At 48.6% G+C, this 20,831-nt stretch overlaps 1 protein-coding gene and 1 pseudogene across 2 annotated transcripts in view; one reads left to right on the top strand and one right to left on the bottom strand.

Moving 5' to 3' along the window:
• The window catches only part of LOC137541626 (pre-mRNA-processing factor 6-like), a 47,511-nt pseudogene extending 28,687 nt beyond the window's left edge, over positions 1-18,824 (bottom strand).
• LOC137541584 (sterile alpha motif domain-containing protein 10-like) overlaps positions 1-20,831 on the top strand; it is a 597,983-nt gene that overhangs the window by 105,003 nt on the left and 472,149 nt on the right. The gene's annotated exons all lie outside the window — the stretch shown is intronic.

Genomic DNA, 20,831 nt, shown 5'->3' with positions numbered 1-20,831 from the left:
GCTCCCACGTCGCACTCCTCCGCTGCCTGCATCAGCCGCCACCGGGTCCCGTCATTGCCGCGAGTCGGCAAGTCGGCCGGCGGACGCGGCCAATTCTCCGCATCACAGGGTGCTCTCCCCATACAGATACGCATGTGGCTGTTAACTGCGCAGCCGCATGCGTACATGTATGGAGGGAGCCCCTGTGATGCGGACAATTGGCCGCGTCCGCCGTAAGTGACGGGTCCGGTACCGGCGGATCCAGGAAGCTGAGGATGGCGGCGTGGGAGCGATTCAGGCTTATGGGGCTGGAAGAAGCCCCCGGTATGTATAAAATCTGTTTCTTTTTTCACCCCCCGTTCCTCTCTGGTTCCCTTTAACAATACAAGCAGACTTAGATCCCCTCCAACTAGAAAAGTGAATAGTGCATGATACATAAACCCAGGCTCGCGCCCAATTACCCATAAACCCACTAAAGAGGATTATTAAACTAACGCTCCCCTTCAAGAGGCAATTGGTGACACCTGGGACCATATATACAGTACGTCTATCTCTCTAGGAAGACACTTAGTTCATTTTTGTCATTGAACCCAAGAGGACCCAAAGCATTGGTTTTGGAGATCCAAAAGGACTCCCTCTGTGATAGGAGCTTCTCCCGATCACCCCCTCTTCTCGGAGTCACGACAGCAATCAGACCCACCATTTTAAGAAGGGACGGATCGCTGCCGTGCACTTCTTCAAAGTGTTCAACCAATCTGGGCACACCCCCCTCAGCCTTCCGGACAAAACGTATATGTTCAACCAATCTCTCTCGCATCGGGCGAGTTGTTTTCCCGATGTAAAAAAAGGAACAGGGACACAGGAGGGCATACACCACAAACTCGGTTCTGCAAGTGATGAAATCTTTAATCTGGAAGTGAACCGAGCCCAATTGAACCTCTTGTTTTAAGAACGTGGGGACAAGTAGGGCAATGTCCACATGGAAAGGTACCTTTAAATTTTTTCCCACCTAACCAACTGTCACGTATGGGAGCTATAAATTCACTATTCGTTAGCATGGACCCCAATGTAGGACCCTTTCTAAATGCCATAGTGGTTGGCTGTGTCACCTTTGGATCTAAACTCGTGTCCTGCTCTAAGATTTGCCAGTTACGTTTAATGATTTCCTGAATTTTGTCGGACATTGGGGAATAATCGAAAACCAAAACAAAACCGTTTTTCTCTGACTTTTCTTTGTTCAATAACAGATCTGTCCGATCAATGTTTCGAACTTTTTCCAGTGCTTGGTCAAGTTTAGTCCTTTCATATCCTCTAACTTGGAAACGATTATACATTTCCAATGCTTGTTTTTCAAAATCTTCATGTCTACCATTATTTCTGCGTAATCTAAGGAATTGGCTATAAGGTATGGACGACCCTAAACATAAAGCCAGGGCAACAATGGAATGGTTTAGAACAAAACATATCCATGTGTTAGAATGGCCCAGTCAAAGTCCAGATCTAAATCCAATCGAGGATCTGTGGCAAGATCTGAAAACTGCTGTTCACAAACGCTGTCCATCTAATCTGACTGAGCTGGAGCTGTTTTGCAAAGAAGAATGGGCAAGGATTTCAGTCTCTAGATGTGCAAAGCTGGTAGAGACATACCCTAAAAGACTGGCAGCTGTAATTGCAGCAAAAGATGGTTCTACAAAGTATTGACTCAGGGGGCTGAATAATTACGCACACCCCACTTTGCAGTTTTTTTTGTTTTTTTTTAAATGTTTGGAATCATGTATGATTTTCATTCCACTTCTCACGTGTACACCACTTTGTATTGGTCTTTCACGTGGAATTCCAATAAAATTGTTTCACCAAGATTACTATATCAGAGTTTACTTTAACAAGATTGTACTGTAGTATAAATAAGTCATGCATCACCAGCACCCCTCCCCCCATCCCCCCCAGTAAAAAAACATTTTCATTCTCACTTCACTCAGGTAGGGCTTCTGTACAGTTGCTTCTCCTCTTTAGTTGGCACACTTCGGCTATGTTCCCATTATAACTCACCAGCGCTATTTCTAGCACTGAGCGATTTATTGTGATTCCTTTAAAGTTGATCCGAGATGAACTTTTACTCATTGCATAATTGTGTTCCTTTGCTATTGTTTATAGGGCATTCCTCAAGCCAAATACTTTTTGTTTTAATACTATAATTCCTTATAAACTAATCAAGCCACACCCACAGGTTTTCAGAGAGCCAAGGCACTTTCAGGCTAGAAACCCACTAGGAGAGCTTTTCTGAGCGCTTTGTTATTTGAAAAGCTCTAGCTAATGTAATGCTATGGGTGTGATCCCACTTGATGATTTTATAATGATGTGATTTTATAAAAATCCCCCATAGCATTGCATTACCAAGAGCTTTTTCAAATCACTCACGCTTACAAAGCGCTCCCAGTAAGTTTCTGGCCTCAGACAGTAGCAAGGGCTCATGGGAGCTCAGTCTGGGCAGGAGGAGGGGGAGGTATTACTAGCCAGAGATTTCAGAGGCAGAGGGGAGGAGGAGGGGGGGGGGGGATTCGATTTTTTGCTCAAGATACAGGTAAGCCTGCCTCTGTGTAATGTTTACAAACAACATGGCTGCTGTCATTGTATCACAGGAAGAAATAATCATATTCTATTAAATCTGTTTGCAGCTAGATTTGCTGTGTAAACTATCTAAACTTTAGATAAGATATACAGACAATTTACTTGTTATAGTTAGTTTCTCATCTCGGATCCGCTTTAATCGCCTTTCCCTACGCTTTCCAAGTGCTTTTGCAGAGCAATTTTTTTCACTTCCTGACGTCAGACATTACCTGGAAATGAATAAATAGAAAGTGCTTTTTCAAGCGCTTACCAATCTCTTTATACCTTCCATTGAGCCAAAGCGCTAAAAAAAAAGAAAAAAAAAAAAAAAAAAAAAGGTACAGGAAGCGCTTTTGTAAGCGGATCGGATTCCAATCGCTTACATGTGAACACTCTCATAGGGAATCACTGCACAAGCACTTTTGGGGCTATTTCTGAAATTACCAGTGCTTAAACAAAAAACGCAAACGCTCATAGGGCTTGATTACTAAACCGTGATAGCTCAAATATCACACCTTATCGAAGATATCACACTTTATCAAAGTTAACATGCCTTATCAGAGTAGCATAGCAAGCGCTACAGCCCGCAGGGGCTCAGGGTAGGACGAGTGCCGTTGCCAAATAGCAGGCATAAGTTCGTAGCGCTCGCTATGCTACTCTGATAAGGGGCTTGATTCACTAAACCATGATCATATCGGGGGCATTTTCATGCACTTTATCGCGTGATTGCGAATTTCTGCACGTAATTGCAAGTTTCTGTGCAAAACGAATACTGTTTTCGGCATGAAAATTCACGCAAAACTCGCAATTATGTTCAAAAATTTGCGATCACTCGAAAACGGCTGTGATATGAGTTATCACAGTTTAGTGAATCAAGCCCATAGTGTGACCAAGCCCTTATTGTTTGGCGTCTTGTCACCTCTGATTCTCGTCCTACTTCATCCTTTTACATCACTTTCTTTTCTTTCCTGGGTTGCTCCAATGCACGATTTTTTTCTCCGGTATCAGCCATCCTTGACCGTTTATGGTTCATGTTATGCACTTTCCATGATATATCAGCCATGTATTTTTATGCCATACATTTGTTTTATTTGGGGGGGGGGGGGTATTGGAGACGCACGACTGCCATGGGCTTGATTGTATATTTATACTATACTCCGTTTCTCTTTTTGACGGGCACCTTCCCTCAGAGATAGATTGGTTAGTAGCCATTTTGCGAATCCTTCTAATACATCCAAGCATTGTAAAATTTTGGGTACGTATACTTGCGGCGGCTGCACCATGTGCAGGTACATGCAGGTGTGTCGGAATGTCAGGCTGCCGGATGGAAGAGACTGGACATTAGCACATTATGTGAACTGTAACACCACTTTAGTTGTATATATTTTGCTATGCCCATGTGGTGCATTCTATATTGGGAAAACCAAGCGGGAGCTACGCTCCATTTTCTGATCATGTGACCAATATAAAAAGCAAAAGCATGTCCAGTCTCACCACGGTGGCCATACATTTCAAGACCATGCATGCCGGAAACCCCACTATAATGCGGGTGATTGGCCTGGACCGTATCCACGCCTCTTCCAGAGGCGGTGATATGGATAGGCTCTTACTACAAAGAGAATCCAGTTGGATTTTTGACCTGGAGGCAACCTTGCCCCCAGATCTAAATGAAAACACAAGTTATGCCTCGTTTTTGCCAGTTTAATGCCACGTTTGCTCTGTTACTTTTCAGGGCCTATGAGTTCTGGTTCACTCCTGCCCCTACCTTTTGTTTGTGATGGTGTCTCACAGTGCTCACATTGCTGGACAAGCAATGTAATAATACTATCGAAGCTCTGATTGGGTGGGCTTTGAAATCCTAGGAGGGCATATGAGTTTATTTGCTTATATTAGTGACTGCAGTCACTGATGCCATGATTAAGTTCACCTTACATTTTGTACCACCAACTATATATGAATTAATTAATCTGTTCGAATTATCATTGTTTTGTATTCAATTTAGGATATATTGTAATTGACAAAACCTCATTGCTGCATTACCTTTGGATGAGGTTTCTTTTCCCTCCTACTGCCTTGGCTCATCTGGTGGTCTCTCTCGCTCGCCCCCTCCGGCGGCGCCGTGTGGTGTGGGTGGGGCTGGCGGTTGCCTGGGTCGGCAAGCGTGGGGCTGCGTGCTCCTTGTCCCGCCGATCACATCCTGGTGTCCGCCTGCCCTCCCCGTGCGCGGCTGTCGGGCGGTTGGGCGGGGCCTGGCGGCCCGGCGTCGTGTCTGCCCGCCCCGCCCACCTGCCCGGCATTGGCCGCTGGTGGGGGCGTGCGGGGCCGGCCTCTTGGTGACGTCGGCCGGGCGTAGGGATAAGACCCTCTTGGGGGGTGGTAGGGGAAGCTATGCAAACCTCAAGTTGAAGCCGGAAGTCCGGCGAAACCGGTCGAGGACGCATGTGCTGCGTCCCGGCCCCCATCCGCCTCCCGTAGGGGATCCGCCTTGCCTCTCGACCTTGGCCTGGACATCAGCAATCTTGCCACACGCAGCAGGAATCAGCCTGCCACTCTGCAGCGGACACAATGGTGCACGTAAGCAAGCCCTTTGGGCAGGGATTGTTGCAGGACTTATATTGCTTCACCAGCAATATGTGCTTTGCCTGCTTGCTATTGCTTACCAGCTATATCATTCCTCTCTGCATGAAGCCTATTAATGTGGAATTATTCAGTACTGTGAACCTTTGATGACTACTATCTCATGCAGGAGTTGGATATCATTGCACCTGCTGGATTGCATGTATTGGAACTGCTCCCCTCTGATGTGCTTTCTTGGGAGCTGCTATTGCTTTGCTTGGAACTCTCTATGGATACACTGTCCTTCCAACGTATCTTGCACTGCTAAGCATATCAACAGTAAGGGCCCTTTTCCCCCTGCAATCGCTAGCGTTCACGCTGAACGCTAGCGATTGCTGAATCGCAAAACCGGCGATTCCCCCGACGTTTGCGGCCGCGATTTTGCTATGCTATGCACTGCATAGCAAAATCGCGGCAATTATCGCTCCGCCGCGCGTTCGCGTTCCCGACAAAAGCGAATCGCGGTAGTGGAAATGACCTACCGCGATTCCTATGTTAAAAAGCAAACCGTAGCGATTGTAAAATCGCTAGCGGTTTGCGGTTTTGCGATTCAGCCAGCGCAAACGCGCTGGTGGAAAAGGGCCCTAAAAGTGCTGCTTTGCTGGCTGCTCTCTCAGGCTACACTGTTCTGTATGAACTGTTTGGGAACATATTGCCTTATCGATCTATCCTGCTGCACACAATGTAACTACATTGAGAATCTTTAATTGGCTGATTGGATTTGGCAGCCCCCAGTTTATCTAGCATTTATTGTGTTAATGGGCTGTTCACATTTGAATTTGGTGCTGCAACCCTTAGTTCATCCACCATTACTGTGTCAATGGGCTGTTCATATTTGAAGCTTTAGATTGCTGTTTGTGCAGTTTAGTGGAGGTTGTAGGGGGTTTGGAGGTCTCCTGGGAGGATGTGGGAGGGGGTGCGGGGTGGGCACATTTTTATTGGTCATTTTTTAAGAATGTTTGATACAATTTGATTAATAAAGTAAAACCTTTTTTGGAACAATATCTCATGTGATTTGTATTCAGTCGGGTCATACCTACTTTTATTCTAATCTCACTGTTTTTGGATTATATTTATACTATCTGCTTCCCACCATACAACTGTATGAAGTGTTTTTATTCTGTTTGTATAAATAAAGATGACTTATTTCATTACTTTCATAAACCTGAATGGTGCAGTATCCTTTTGAGGACCGGTCTGTTTTCTTTTGATATTGCGTTCTACTATTTAAAAGATCCTTTCTGCACACTCTGCATATATTACTGTTGACTGACAGTGCTTGTCCATTTTGTATTTGTTACAAGCTAAAGTACTACAGCAAAAAAGCAACAATATACATGCCTATCTCAACCACAATTTTAATGCATTTTATAACTTATAGACTGGAACAGCACCACCAAAAACAAGAGTATGCTAGGCAAAATAAAGTGATGCTGCTTAAAAAACAACTGAAGTGAGAGGTATATGGGTGCTGCAATATTTATTTCCTTTTAAGCAGTACCAGTTGCCTGGCAGCCCTGCTGACCTTTTTGGCTGCAGTAGATTCTGGATCACACCAGAAACAAGCATGCAGCTAATCGTGTCAGATCCGACAATGTCAGAAACACCTGGTCTGCTGTATGCTTGTTCGCGGTCTATGGCTGAAAGTATTAGAGGCAGAGGAACAGCAGGGCAGCCAGGCAACTGGTATTACCGCTACTTAACCTCCTTGCCGGTTATCCCGACCTCAGCTCGGGGTAACCTGCGCAGGAGGATTTCTCAGTCCCCGCTGGGCCGATTTGCATAATTTTTTTTTTCACAAGCAGCTAGCACTTTGCTAGCTGCTTGTAACACCCGATCGCCGCCGATATCCGCAACGTCGCGCCCCCCCCCCCCTCCCCCTCCAGACCCCTTGCGCAGCCTGGCCAATCAGGGCCAGGCAGCGCTGATGGGTGGCCCGGGATTCCCTGTGACGTCCATGACGTCATCCCGCCCCGTCGCCATGGCGACCGGGGAAGCCCTGCAGGAAATCCCGTTCTCGACGGGATTTCCTGCATACTCTGATCGCCGAAGGCGATCGGAGGGGTTCAGGGGATGCCGCCGCTCAGCGGCTATCATGTAGCGAGCCCTGGGCTCGCTACATGATTTTAAAAAAAAAATTAATAAATAAAAAAAAAGTTCCACGCTGCCTCCTTGCCGAATTTTTTAGACCGGCAAGGAGGTTAATAGGAAATTAACATGGCAGCCTCCATATGCCTCTCGCTTCATATGTCCTTTAAGGCCCTGGGGGGCGGTGTACACCTCTCGGTTTCACTTCAGTTGCCGCCAGATTGAGTGCAGCCAATCTTTTCCCTGTTCTTTAGAACATGTGTAGACCATTTAAGGCTAGCAGCCCCAGGTTTACACTAGGTTTTAACTGTTAACTGCCAGTGGTTAGGTCTCTTCCGAGAGCGTATGTCATCGTCGTGGAAGAGTCTAGTATTGAACAATCTGTGTATAGGCTGACCTTGAAGCCAGCATCCTCCTTTGCTGCATCTGGTTTTTTTTTTATTGTTACTGAGCGCGCCCAGCCGGGCTGCAGCTCTCTCTCAAGCTGCTCCAGACCTTGTCTCAGATTTCTGCACCTTTAAACCCATTTGTGCTGAAACTGGACCCAAAATACAGAGGAATTCCACCCACCACGACCAAGGCTACAACTACAACCAACCAGAACAATCGGATTACTTTGGATGGCAGAGATTTAAACTGGATTGAAATCCTCCATGAAGCTTACCACTGCTGAACACACCAAGCCTTCTAACAGCTGACCTGAAACAAGACCTTCAACCTCTCTGAAGACTTGATTGCCTGTGATTGCCCTCACTCCACCCTGTGAGTAATCCTTTATACATTATCCAAGGCATATGCACCAAGTGACTATTTTCCACATTTATGTTATCATTATCATCTAACTCTAAAACAAGGAACTTTACTTAAAATAATTCTATGATCTGTGTAGGAATGAAAGGAGTTTGCACAGATCCCCTTTGATCTCAGCAGGACTCCAGAAGTAAAAGCTATCTAAACAAGTCTATTGTCTCTATATCAACATACAAATACTCATCAAAGGATCTTTTCTCTGCCTGCCCTCCCAATAATCAATTACAAATTAACACCTCACTAGCTCTCCTCTTAAAATCCTTTGGGATACTCAAGAAAAGCAGAAGGGGGAGGAGAGGGAGTGGATCCAAGTATAAAAATCATAGTTGTCCCCAGAAAAGCTCAATCACAGCTACACTCTGCAATGCCAGATCGATAAATAATAAGACTGCAACTATACATGACCTAATAGAGCTCTCTGATTTGACCTTTTTGACAGAGACCTGGCTTGGGAAACATGCAGGCCCAACTCTTGAAGCAACCGTGCCAACCAATTATTCAGTCTTGCACTGTGAGAGACAAGTCCGCAAGGGTGGGGGGGTTGCCATATGCTTCAGATCCTCTTTGAATATAGGGCCCCTGCCCATAGGCCCCACTGAAACCTTTGAATGTCTTGCAGCCCAACTGTCAGCAGAAGTAAACATCAACATATTGCTCATATACCGCCCCCCAAAAAATGGTCTAGCCTTTCTTAAGGAAATATCTGAACTCTTATCCTGCCTAACAGTGGAACACCCCAGATGGATCATCCTGGGAGACTTCAATGCATGGGTGGATGATCACGACTCCCGCCTAGGAAGTGAACTACTTCTTATAATGAATGAACTGGATTTCTCTCAGGCTGTCAACCTCCCCACCCACAAGAAAGGGCACACCCTGGATCTTATATTTCATTCCGGACTTTTAATATCACACATGGATATAAACCCAGTGGTATGGTCAGACCACCACACCATCCACTTCTCTCTGACAGCACCAGCGATAAAACACAGAGGGAAAGAACTCATAAAATACAGTTCTCTGAAAGATGTCTCACCTCAGCACGTTCAGAATACCCTCAACTTCGACGCATTAACCAATCATACCCAGACTCCATGGTCCTGATGTACAACCATGCAGTGTCATCGGCCTATGACGCCCTTGCTCCAGTTCGCATTAAACGGTCTACACCACTTCACCATGCACGGTGGTTTGACAGCTCATTAAAGGACCTAAAGAAAGAAGCGCGCAGACTAGAAAGGAAGTGGCGAAAAACTCAGAATTCAAAAGATAAACACACCCTGGTCTCTCACCTGGAAAGCTACCAAGATGCGATCACCAAGAAAAAAATCCTCCTACCTATCACAGGAGATCGCAAAAGCCGCCAACAGGCCAGCCCAACTATTTCGCACAGTTGATAGACTATGTAACCCATCCTGTCTAAAACCTACTATAACTCCCTCAAAGGAGCTATGCGAAAAATGTGCTTGCTACTTTGCTGAAAGTATCCTCTATTCGGTGTCTCATTCAGTCCACTGCACCTAAGACTTATTCAACTCCTGGAAATAGTGGCAAAAACAACCTAACACCCTGGACTGACTTCAAAAGTATTAGTGAGGAAGAGATCTCAGACATCCTCCGTCGCCTCCGCCAGACAACCTGCGACCTGGACCAACTAAACATATGCTGAAATGCCCTGACCTGCTTGGTCCAGCATTTCACAAAATAGTAAATTGCTCTCTGCAAGCAGGGAGGTTTCCTACCTCTCTAAAAGAAGGAATCATCAAGCCCCTTCTTAAAAAACCTTCCATGGATCCAGATGCTATGAGCAGCTACAGACCTGTCTCCAACCTCCCCTTCTTAGGTTAAGTTATTGAAAAGGCTGACTATCGGCAACTTGAAACCAGGCTGTCAGTAAACAACATCCTGGACCCTCTACAATCTGGCTTTAAGAAACACCACAGCTGTGAAACAGCCCTCATCCAAGTCTGCAACGACCTGCTCATGGCAAGGGACAGAGGGGAATGCTTCATCCTAAACCTGTTGGATCTCTCAGCGGCTTTTGATACAGTTGACCATGAAATCCTGCTTAACAGACTGCAGGAGTACTGTGGCATCAGTGGATCAGTCCTCCAGTGGTTCAGATCATTCCTGACTGACCGAACACAGAGAGTATCCCTAGGTCCTATAATGTCCAAACCCGCACCTCTACAATTCGGAGTGCCACAAGGATCAATCGTATCCCCTCTGCTGTTTGCAATCTACATGTTGCCACTCAGTACACTTATCCTACGTCATGGCCTGACGTACCACTGCTACGCCAATGACACACAGCTATACCTGTCCTTCAAACCTGGTGGAAGAGACCCTACCCCAAAAATAAACTCTTGCTTAGCTGAGCTACAGGCACGGATGAATGATAACTGGTTGAAACTGAATGCTGACAAAACTGAGGTCCTGTTTGTCCAAAGCCAACACTCGCCATCAAAACAGCTCTATCCTAAAGCAACACCAATCAGGATTGGGAATTCAGACATAAACAGCTCCAACCTTGTGCGCAGCCTTGGAGTACTAATCGATGGGGAATTGAGTTTCAGAAACCAAATTTCATCTGTAGTTAAATCTTCCTTCTTTCATCTGAAGAACATTGCAAAGATTAAACATCTGATTCCCCCAGAGGATCTTCCAACCCTAGTCCACGCCTTCATCACATCACGGCTGGACTACTGCAATGCCCTTTATGCTGGCCTCCCTAAAAAGGACCTGCGTCTCCTGCAATTAGTGCAGAATGCTACTGCCAGATTGCTAACAAACCAGCCTCGCCACTGTCACATTACACCGATCCTTCGCTCACTGCACTGGCTACCAGTAGAATGGAGAATACTCTTCAAGATTGGACTGCTGACATTCAAATCCCTGCACAATCTGGGCCCTGGATACATGAAGGACCTGCTGAAGCTGCACCACACCTCTCACAACCTCAGATCAGCAAGTTCTATAAACTTGGTCACTCCCAGAGTGCACTTCAAAAAATCTGGAGATAGAGCCTTCTGTCATGCTGCCCCTACTCTTTGGAACTCCCTGTCACACCTAGTAAAGACAGCACCATCCCTGGAGCTATTCAAATCCAGACTGAAAAGCCACCTGTTTAGCCTGGCATTTCCAGACTTATAAAATTCTTCCTCTGTACCACAATGGTCGGAGCCATGCTTATGCGCTTTGAGTCCCATGGGAGAAAAGCGCTTTACAAATGTTATTTAGTTGTTGTTGTTTTGAATGCAAGTTGTGTAAGTTGCCCATGTGTGGCCTTTGCACATCTATGCAGCTGGTCAACTCTGGTGCAGCCTGTATTTGGAAGCGCTGCCAATATCTCCTGTTGTACGAAAATGTAAGTCTACTTGTGGCTAGCTGCATCCATGTGTTTCAGTTTGAATACAAATCAGATGCAAAACGATGCACTAATCCCCAATCTAAATAAATTGAATGCAAAGTGTGTAATTTAAAGGACAACTGAAGCGAGAGGGATATGGAGGCTGCCATGTTTATTTTCTTTGATATAATACCAGTTGCCTGGGCGTCCTCTGCCTCTAATACTCTTGCCCTTGAACAAGCATGCCGCAGGTCAGGTGTTTCTGACATTGTCAGATCTGACAAGATTAGCTGCATGCTTGTTTCTGGTGTTATTCAAACACTACTGCATCTAAATAGACCAGCAGGGCTTCCGGTAACTGGTATTGTTTAAACGGAAATAAAAATGGTAGCCTCCATTTAACGCTCACTTCAGTTGTCCTGAAGTGGTTAAAAGACAAGGGCTGATCTGCGGAGCACTCACATTCATACATATATGCGCTAGCACTCACTTTACACCCACCCTGGTACCGGTACCATTATCTTCATAGGGTAAGAGGAGAGAAGATCAGCTGGCTATATGATTAGGGAGGAGTTATGTTGAAACAAAGTTGTCTCCTTGTATTAATGAAACGTGCTCACCCACTTCCTGATGTCCAAGCACACCGAGGATACAGAAGTCCTCTATCACCAGTTAGGACTGGGAACCCTTCCTGCCTCAAAGCCACATAACCATTGCGGGTATCTTGTAGAGCCCACTGCTGATCAACCCACATGTAGGGCAAGTTGCAGCGCACACACTGTTCCAGCGGTCCAGAGATGCCACACATGTATCTCACGCAGATCAGGCCAGTGCACGAACAAACCCCGCCCACATATGTTAAAAGTACATAACTGCGACTTAAACCTCCATCTCCAACTTACTGTGATAAAAGGCAGCACAAAGGATCGCGCCACAGTGAAAGACTGCAACAGAACTCTAGGACACACCCAGCCACCCCCTAATCCCACCTACTGCACTGACTGACATGCCCAACATAAAGAGAGGTTTGAACTAGTGACCTCAAAGACAAGCCAGACACCACCCCCTTCAGAACGTTCCTGGGAGCAGCACGGATTACTCACAGTCTGTCGTGGATCAACGCTTGTGTGGTTATCTCCAGTCTGTAAATGTTTGGCAAAGAAGCTGTCAGGAACGGGGGTCAGTTTCTCATGGAGAGGGTTCCGTTGCCGCTTGTTCCGGGCATCGCCAACTTCAGGGATACTTAGCCACTCCTCCTCTGTTACTTCTGCCAGTTTCCTCTGAACAGAATGGAAAGGCACACAGAGTTTAGAAATATTGCATCAAAGGGGGTCAAAGAAAAACACACTATAAAAAAAAAAAAAAGCAGACAAAATAAGTGGTCTGTTACCTTTAAATCTGAGAACTGCTGTTGGATTTTGGGTCTTTCCATACGATATTTCTCAATTTCCTCCTTCTCCCTCTGTTCTCTGTGAATCAGTAAAACAAACTGATGACAAAGCCTCTTTATAAAGCATAACCTCAAATATCAAGGCAACTGGAATACTAGACGTGGTCTACAGTGAACACAAAAGTGCAACAAGCACAGTCATCAAATAATTGCACCTTTATTAAAGCAAACTACGGTAAGTGCTGCCCACTGAACAAAAAGTTAGATACTTACCTAGGTAGAGGGGAACACTGTGGCTAGTCCAGAAGTATCCGGTGTTCTTCTGATCACCACCACTGCTGGTCAGGACAGATAATTTGCAGCCATACTTTCCTTCCTGAATGAACGTGGCCATACTGCGCGCCTGTGTGAGTACAGCCACATGTGCACAGTAGTAAGCAGCCACTTGTGGATGAGTGGCTTTGGTTTCCTTGCACAGGCGCAGCCATACTCGCACAAGCGCGGCCACCACATATCCAACAAGCTTGTCGCATATATTCATAGGGTCCGCACAGCAACAGTGGGGTCAAGGAGAAGGGACATCTCTGGGCTATCCAGAGGCTTCCCTCTATCTAGTTACCTAATGCTTTGCTCCCTAGCCAGTTTAAGTTTATTTTAAAGCTAGGTACACAGGTTAGTTTGAACTCGGACACAACGGACAATAAAGACTGTCTCAGTTGAGAATCATGAGTTAAAGGGAAGGTTCAAGCAAATTAAAAAAATGAGTTTCACTTACCTGGTGCTTCTACCTGCCCCATGCAGCCATCCTGTGCCCTCGTAGTCACTCACTGCTGCTCCAGTCCCCCACTGGCAGCTTGCCGACCTCGGAGGTCAGCGGGACGCATTGCGTACATTTTTACGCATTCCCGATAGTGCAGGAACATTAACACATACATTTTTACGCATTACTGGTTCACTGCGTACAAATTTACGCATTGAACCAGTAATGCATAAAAATATATGTGTTAATGTTCCTGCACTAGCGGAAATGCGTAAAAATATACGCAATGCATCCCGCCGACCTCTGAGGTCAGCAAGCTGCCAGCGGGGGACTGGAGCAGCAGTGAGTGACTACGAGGGCACAGGATGGCTGCATGGGGCAGGTAGAAGCCCCAGGTAAGTGAAACTAATTTTTTTATTTTGCTTGGACATTCCCTTTAAGTGGCTGCATGACATCTGCATCGACGAGCGCCGCCCATTCTCCTGATACCTCTCCACAGCAAAACACATGCCACTAGCCTGGAGGCTTATGATGCGCCTGCACAGCGTCAGCACTGCACTGTCGCACAAGGGATGGTGTATTAATCCATGCAGAAATGTTATGAAGCTTTAGGATAGTCAATGAGATGCTGGTTGTGAAGTCTGATATTCCCCATTATGCTTGATGCAATTTCCAGTCAGATCAATGGGTCAAATCGATAATACTGTATATGACATAACTGATCTGCTCCTGATGATTCCCCTCCCCAACTCTGCATCAGTTAAAAACTGGCCAATCACCTTCTTTCTTTTCTCCTCTCATCCATCCTCTTGTCCAGCGCAGCATAGATGGCGTCTGCCTCTTCATCATCCTTCTCGTAGGGTCCGCTGGAGAACAGACTCCCCGCATAGCCGTTAAACTGGGGGGAGAGAAAAAAAGTAATGGCTTCATTCATTTCTGCAGAAATATGACCGTTTCATACAGATATACCATCTGGCCACTTATACACAGACAAGAACACGGGCCACAGCTGCAGGGGGAGCTATCAGTACCTCATCATAATTTGTGTCATTCAAATCTTCATCATCATCATCTGCTTGATTTTTCTTCATCTGATCCCCGACCGTCCTCTTGCCCGGCGGAGCATGGCGGTCATCTACGGGATCGTTGGCATCTCGAGCTGGACCAATATCAGAACGGGTGGTGAAACCAGTGGCACTGCAGATAAACGAGAGTTCCAAGAATTTAGTCATAGCAAAAAGACCGACAACTCGCACTGTGCGTTTTCCATAAAGATCAGCAACAGGACAGCTCAGATCTGACAACATCCCGCCACTCGTCCCCTCACTGGTATCCCCTCCACAGTGTCACTTGTTCCCTCACTGCTCTCCCCTCCACAGTGTCACCTGTCCCCTCACTGCTCTCCCCTCCACAGTGTCACCTGTCCCCTCACTGCTCTCCCCTCCACAGTGTCACCTGTCCCCTCACTGCTCTCCCCTCCACAGTGTCACCTGTCCCCTCACTGCTCTCCCCTCCACAGTGTCACCAGTTCCCTCACTGCTCTCCCCTCCACAGTGTCACCAGTCCCCTCACTGATCTCCCCTTTACAATCTCACCAATCCCCTCACTGCTCTCCCCTCCACAGCGTCACCAGTCCCCTTACTTCTCTCCCTTCCACAGCGTCACCTGTCCCCTCACTCCTCTCCCCCCCCCCCTCACTGCAATTTGCTCCACAGTGTCAGCTGTCCCCTCACTGCTCTCCCCTCCACAGCGTCACCTGTCCCCTCACTGCTCTCCCCTCCACAGTGTCATCTGTCCCCTCACTGCTCTCCCCTCCACAGCGTCACCTGTCCCCTCACTGCTTTCCCCTCCACAGCGTCACCTGTCCCCTCACTGCTCTCCCCTCCACAGCGTCACCAGTCCCCTAACTGCTTTCCCTTCCACAGTGTCACCTGTCCCCTCACTGCTCTCCCCTCCAGTGTCACCAGTCCCCTCACTGCTCTCCCCTCCAGTGTCACCAGTCCCCTCACTGCTCTCCCCTCCACAGTGTCACCTGTCCCCTCACTGCTCTCCCCTCCACAGTGACACCAGTCCCCTCACTGCTCTCCCCTCCAGTGTCACCAGTCCCCTCACTGCTCTCCCCTCCACAGTGTCACCTGTCCCCTCACTGCTCTCCCCTCCACAGTGTCACCTGTCCCCTCACTGCTCTCCCCTCCACAGTGACACCAGTCCCCTCACTGCTCTCCCCTCCAGTGTCACCAGTCCCCTCACTGCTCTCCCCTCCACAGTGTCACCTGTCCCCTCACTGCTCTCCCCTCCACAGTGTCACCTGTCCCCTCACTGCTCTCCCCTCCACAGTGTCACCTGTCCCCTCACTGCTCCCCTCCACAGTGTCACCTGTCCCCTCACTGCTCTCCCCTCCACAGTGTCACCAGTTCCCTCACTGCTCTCCCCTCCAGTGTCACCAGTCCCCTCACTGCTCTCCCCTCCAGTGTCACCAGTCCCCCTCACTGCTCTCCCCTCCACAGTGTCACCTGTCCCCTCACTGCTCTCCCCTCCACAGTGACACCAGTCCCCTCACTGCTCTCCCCTCCAGTGTCACCAGTCCCCTCACTGCTCTCCCCTCCACAGTGTCACCAGTTCCCTCACTGCTCTCCCCTCCACAGTGTCACCAGTCCCCTCACTGATCTCCCCTTTACAATCTCACCAATCCCCTCACTGCTCTCCCCTCCACAGCGTCACCAGTCCCCTTACTTCTCTCCCTTCCACAGCGTCACCTGTCCCCTCACTCCTCTCCCCCCCCCCCCCCCCTCACTGCAATTTGCTCCACAGTGTCACCTGTCCCCTCACTGCTCTCCCCTCCACAGTGTCACCTGTCCCCTCACTGCTCTCCCCTCCACAGTGTCACCTGTCCCCTCACTGCTCTCCCCTCCATAGTGTCACCTGTCCCCTCACTGCTCTCCCCTCCACAGTGTCACCTGTCCCCTCACTGCTCTCCCCTCCACAGCGTCACCTGTCCCCTCACTGCTTTCCCCTCCACAGCGTCACCTGTCCCCTCACTGCTCTCCCCTCCACAGCGTCACCAGTCCCCTAACTGCTTTCCCTTCCACAGTGTCACCTGTCCCCTCACTGCTCTCCCCTCCAAAGTGTCACCTGTCCCCTCACTGCTATTTGCTCCAGTGTCACTCGTTCCCTCACTGCTCTCCCCTCTAGAGTGTCACCAGTTCCCTTCACTGCTACTCCCTCCATAGTGTCACCAGTCCACTCATTGCAATCTCCTCTACAGTGTCACATGTCACCTCGCTATCCCCTCCAGTGTCACCTGTCCCCTCACTGCTATCCCCTCCACAATGTCACCTGTCCCCTCACTGCTCTCCCTTCCACAGTGCCACCTGTCCCCTCACTGCTGTCCCCTCCACAGTGTCACCTGTCCCCTCACTGCTGTCCCCTCCACAGTGCCATCTGTCCCCTCACTGCTAACCCCTCCACAGTGTCACCTGTCCCCTCACTGCTCTCCCCTCCACAGTGTCACCTGTCCCCTCACTGCTCTCCCCTCCACAGTGTCACCTGTCCCCTCACTGCTCCCCTCCACAGTGTCACCTGTCCCCTCACTGCTCTCCCCTCCACAGTGTCACCAGTTCCCTCACTGCTCTCCCCTCCAGTGTCACCAGTCCCCTCACTGCTCTCCCCTCAACAATGACACCTGTCCCCTCACTGCTCTCCCCTCCACAGTGACACCTGTCCCTAACTCTGCTAACCACTCTATAGTGTCAACTGTCCCCTCACTATTATCTCCTTCACACAGCCACCTGTCCCCTGCTGCATTTTTTCCCACTGCTATCCTCCTCTCTTCCCCCCTACCCCCATCACCAGCACCTTTGCTGCAATCCCCCTCCTCCACACAAACACATAGTCACTATCCCCTTACACACAGCTACGAGTTTCCCTGCCTGCTACCACCTTCGCAGTGCTAACTGCAGTGTTCTCCCCAGAATTTTTTTTCCAGCCGGGTGTCATGAGATGGTAGCGAGATGTGGGGCGAGATGAGAGAATGCAGGGCTGGTGCTTCTGTGTGCAGAATAGGAGGAGGTGACAGCCGGGTGCTCTCCAAAACTAGCCAGGTGGAGCACCCAACTAAAAGAGAACCAAATCCAAATGAACCGTCCCCTCGCTGCCCTCAGCATAGCCCCCCATGCCTCCCCTGTGCAGCCCCCTCCATATACCCAGCATAGCTTCAGGTTATGCCCTCAGCATAGCCCCCCATGCCTCCCCTGTGCAGCCCCCTCCATACTCCCAGCATAGCTCCATGTTATGCCCTCAGCATAGCCCCCCATGCCTCCCCTGTGCAGCCCCCTCCATACTCCCAGCATAGCTCCATGTTATGCCCTCAGCATAGCCCCCCCCATGCCTCCCCTGTGCAGCCCCCTCCATAACCTCAGCATAGCTCCATATTATGTCCCCCATACCTCCCCTGTGCAGCCCCCTCCATAACCCCAGCATAGCTCCATGTTATGCCCTCAGCATAGCCCCCCATGCCTCCCCTGTGCAGCCCCCTCCATACTCCCAGCATAGCTCCATGTTATGCCCTCGGCATAGCCCCCCATGCCTCCCCTGTGCAGCCCCCTCCATGCACCCAGCATAGCTTCATGTTATTCCCTCAGCATAGCCCCCCATGCCTCCCCTGTGCAGCCCCCTCCATAACCCCAGCATAGCCCCATGTTATGCCCTCAGCATAGGCCCATGCCTCCCCTGTGCAGCCCCCTCCATAACCTCAGCATAGCTCCATATTATGTCCCCCATACCTCCCCTGTGCAGCCCCCTCCATAACCCCAGCATAGCTCCATGTTGCGCCCTCAGCATAGCCCCCCATGTGCAGCCCCCTCCATACCCTCAGCATAGCTCCATATTATGCCCTCAGCACAGCACTCCCATGCCTCCCCTGTGCAGCCCCCGTGTCCCCTCAGCATAGCCTCCTCACCCTCTGCCCAGGCCCGGCACGTAGCCCAGCGGAGCCGGCATGCCCAGGAAAGGCTTCTTCTTCTTGTTCATGGTGCCGGTGATGGCGGCGGTCAACCCGGAGACCCCCGCAGGGTTGGAGGCTCCAGAGGGCCCGGGGCCGCCGCCAGACACTGAGGTGGTCGCCATATTCCCAACACAGCCTCAACACTACGTATCTCCCACAATCCTGTGCGGCTACTTCCAGGTCCGGTCGGCGTAATACAGCGGCGCCACCGCCATTTTCCCAGAGTCCAGCTGAGGAGACACTTCTGGCAATTTCCGGGCCCCTGTGCACTGCCGCTTGTGCTGAGCCAGAACCCGAGGCGCAGAATATACATGTACAGAGTGCATATAACTTTAATTAGTAGCGAATCCTCACTTCCTTTAAGCATCTATAGAAGTGATTAATATTACAGCTCATGACCAATAGAGAGGTAATATTGTGCTTGAGGGAGGGTCCCTTGGGGCCCCTCTGGCCCAAGGGCCCCGATACTACCTCTGCACCCCATATTGCTACACCACTGAACCCCTTACCACACTGCACGTGCCCCACTGCACCCCGCCCAGCTGCTCCGCGCTGCACTACACCCCTCCCACACTGCACGTGCTCAAAAACTATAAGGTCTTTTCACAAATTTTTTTTTTTACCATGTTCCTACTCATCTGCTTAATATGCATGTCAAATTTGGTGATGATAGCATGTACAGGGGCTTTACAATTAACCACAGAAATTGGCACTATTGACTCGAAAATTCGGAACACGAAATTCGGTTTCGCTTGCGGTACACGAAATTTTGACCAAATCGGAATTCAGTTGTTCCGATCAGCCCTAGAAGCGATCACCTGCGCTGAAGCATATTGAAAAAATACGCTTCCGCGCAATGCATAAAACTTGCGTGGTTAACGTGACTCACTTCCGTCACATAAAGCCGCACTGCGTCAGTATAACAAAAGTGTATGTGGATGTAGTCCCTTTTTTTTTTTTTTTTTTTTTAGGGACCCATTGGAACGGGAGACAGCCCTGATACCAGTGACCCACCTCTCCCCTCACACCCACATATCTACTTTTTATGATGAGTCACTTGCTATTTATACCCCCATATTTCTGCAGTTTTCACCTTACGGCGAGATATTTAGTTTTACAACCCACACGTAGTTTTACAACCCCCAGGCTACACAGATTCATTAAAGAAGTCTTGATCCTGAATATGTAGCCTAAATCTAATGAAAATGAGAAACGATGGCCCTTAACAGGCAAAACTGGCCAGAGCCATGCACCTGTGACTAATTTGCATAACCCCGCCTCCTCCTGATGCTACCCTTCTGTGGATCTATATCAATACATCATGTTTGTTTTCACATGTTGCATTGCTTGTCAGGATCTGGACAAATACCGAGGGCTTGATTCACAAAAGAGTGCTAACCGTTAGCACGGCCGTTTTCGCGCAAATTTTCACGTGTGCGTGCGATCGCGAATTTTCACGCGCAATTAAGTGTTTTCGCGCGCAGCGTAATTGTTATCGTTTTCGCGTGCAAACTTACGTTCGCATGTGAAAACAATAGCAATTTCACGGGAAAATTCACGTTTGCGCGTGAAAACGTTAAATTGCACACGAAAATTCGCGATCGCGCGCAGACGCGAACGTTCGCGCGAAAACAGCCGTGCTAACAGTTAGCACTCTTTTGTGAATCAAGCTCATGGTGTATATAATCTATATATGAATGAAATAATGATGGAGAAGGTACTTTTGTATTACGCGTCCAGCAGAGCGGCTGATGTAACTGAGCCTGTTACAGGGGCTCACCGCAGCTGAACGGCAGACTGCGGAAGGACAGCGTGGGACTTAGACGTGTTTATGGGGCGGGAGAAAGCCCCGGGTAAATATCAGAGTTTTAGTATTGTTCGTCTCCGAGTCTCTTTAAAGTCCTTCGACAGGAAGTTGCAAGGTCTCCTGGGATTTGACCTCGAAAAAATGCAATCTCCTTGCCTTTTTTGTATGCGATTTTCTAATGCAGTCACTGCGATTGCAAGTTTCTAAAATGGCATCATACTACTGTGTACAATTCATCACAATTTTCATTATTTTTAAAAAGGCTTTGCAATTGAAAAAAAATGCATGATGTTACAAGAACACAGCACAACGCAGTCTGTTTGTACAGACCCTAATGCATTAATCCTTAATCTGCACTGACAGCAAATGTAAGGCTGGGTTCACATAGGACATAGCGTGAAACGCTGCGTTTTATGTCATGTT

Source organism: Hyperolius riggenbachi, chromosome 12 (genome assembly GCF_040937935.1).
Source record: "Hyperolius riggenbachi isolate aHypRig1 chromosome 12, aHypRig1.pri, whole genome shotgun sequence".
Lineage (NCBI taxonomy): Eukaryota > Metazoa > Chordata > Amphibia > Anura > Hyperoliidae > Hyperolius > Hyperolius riggenbachi.
Note: the sequence above shows the minus strand (reverse complement) of the source record. Positions and strands in the feature narration are given on the sequence as shown.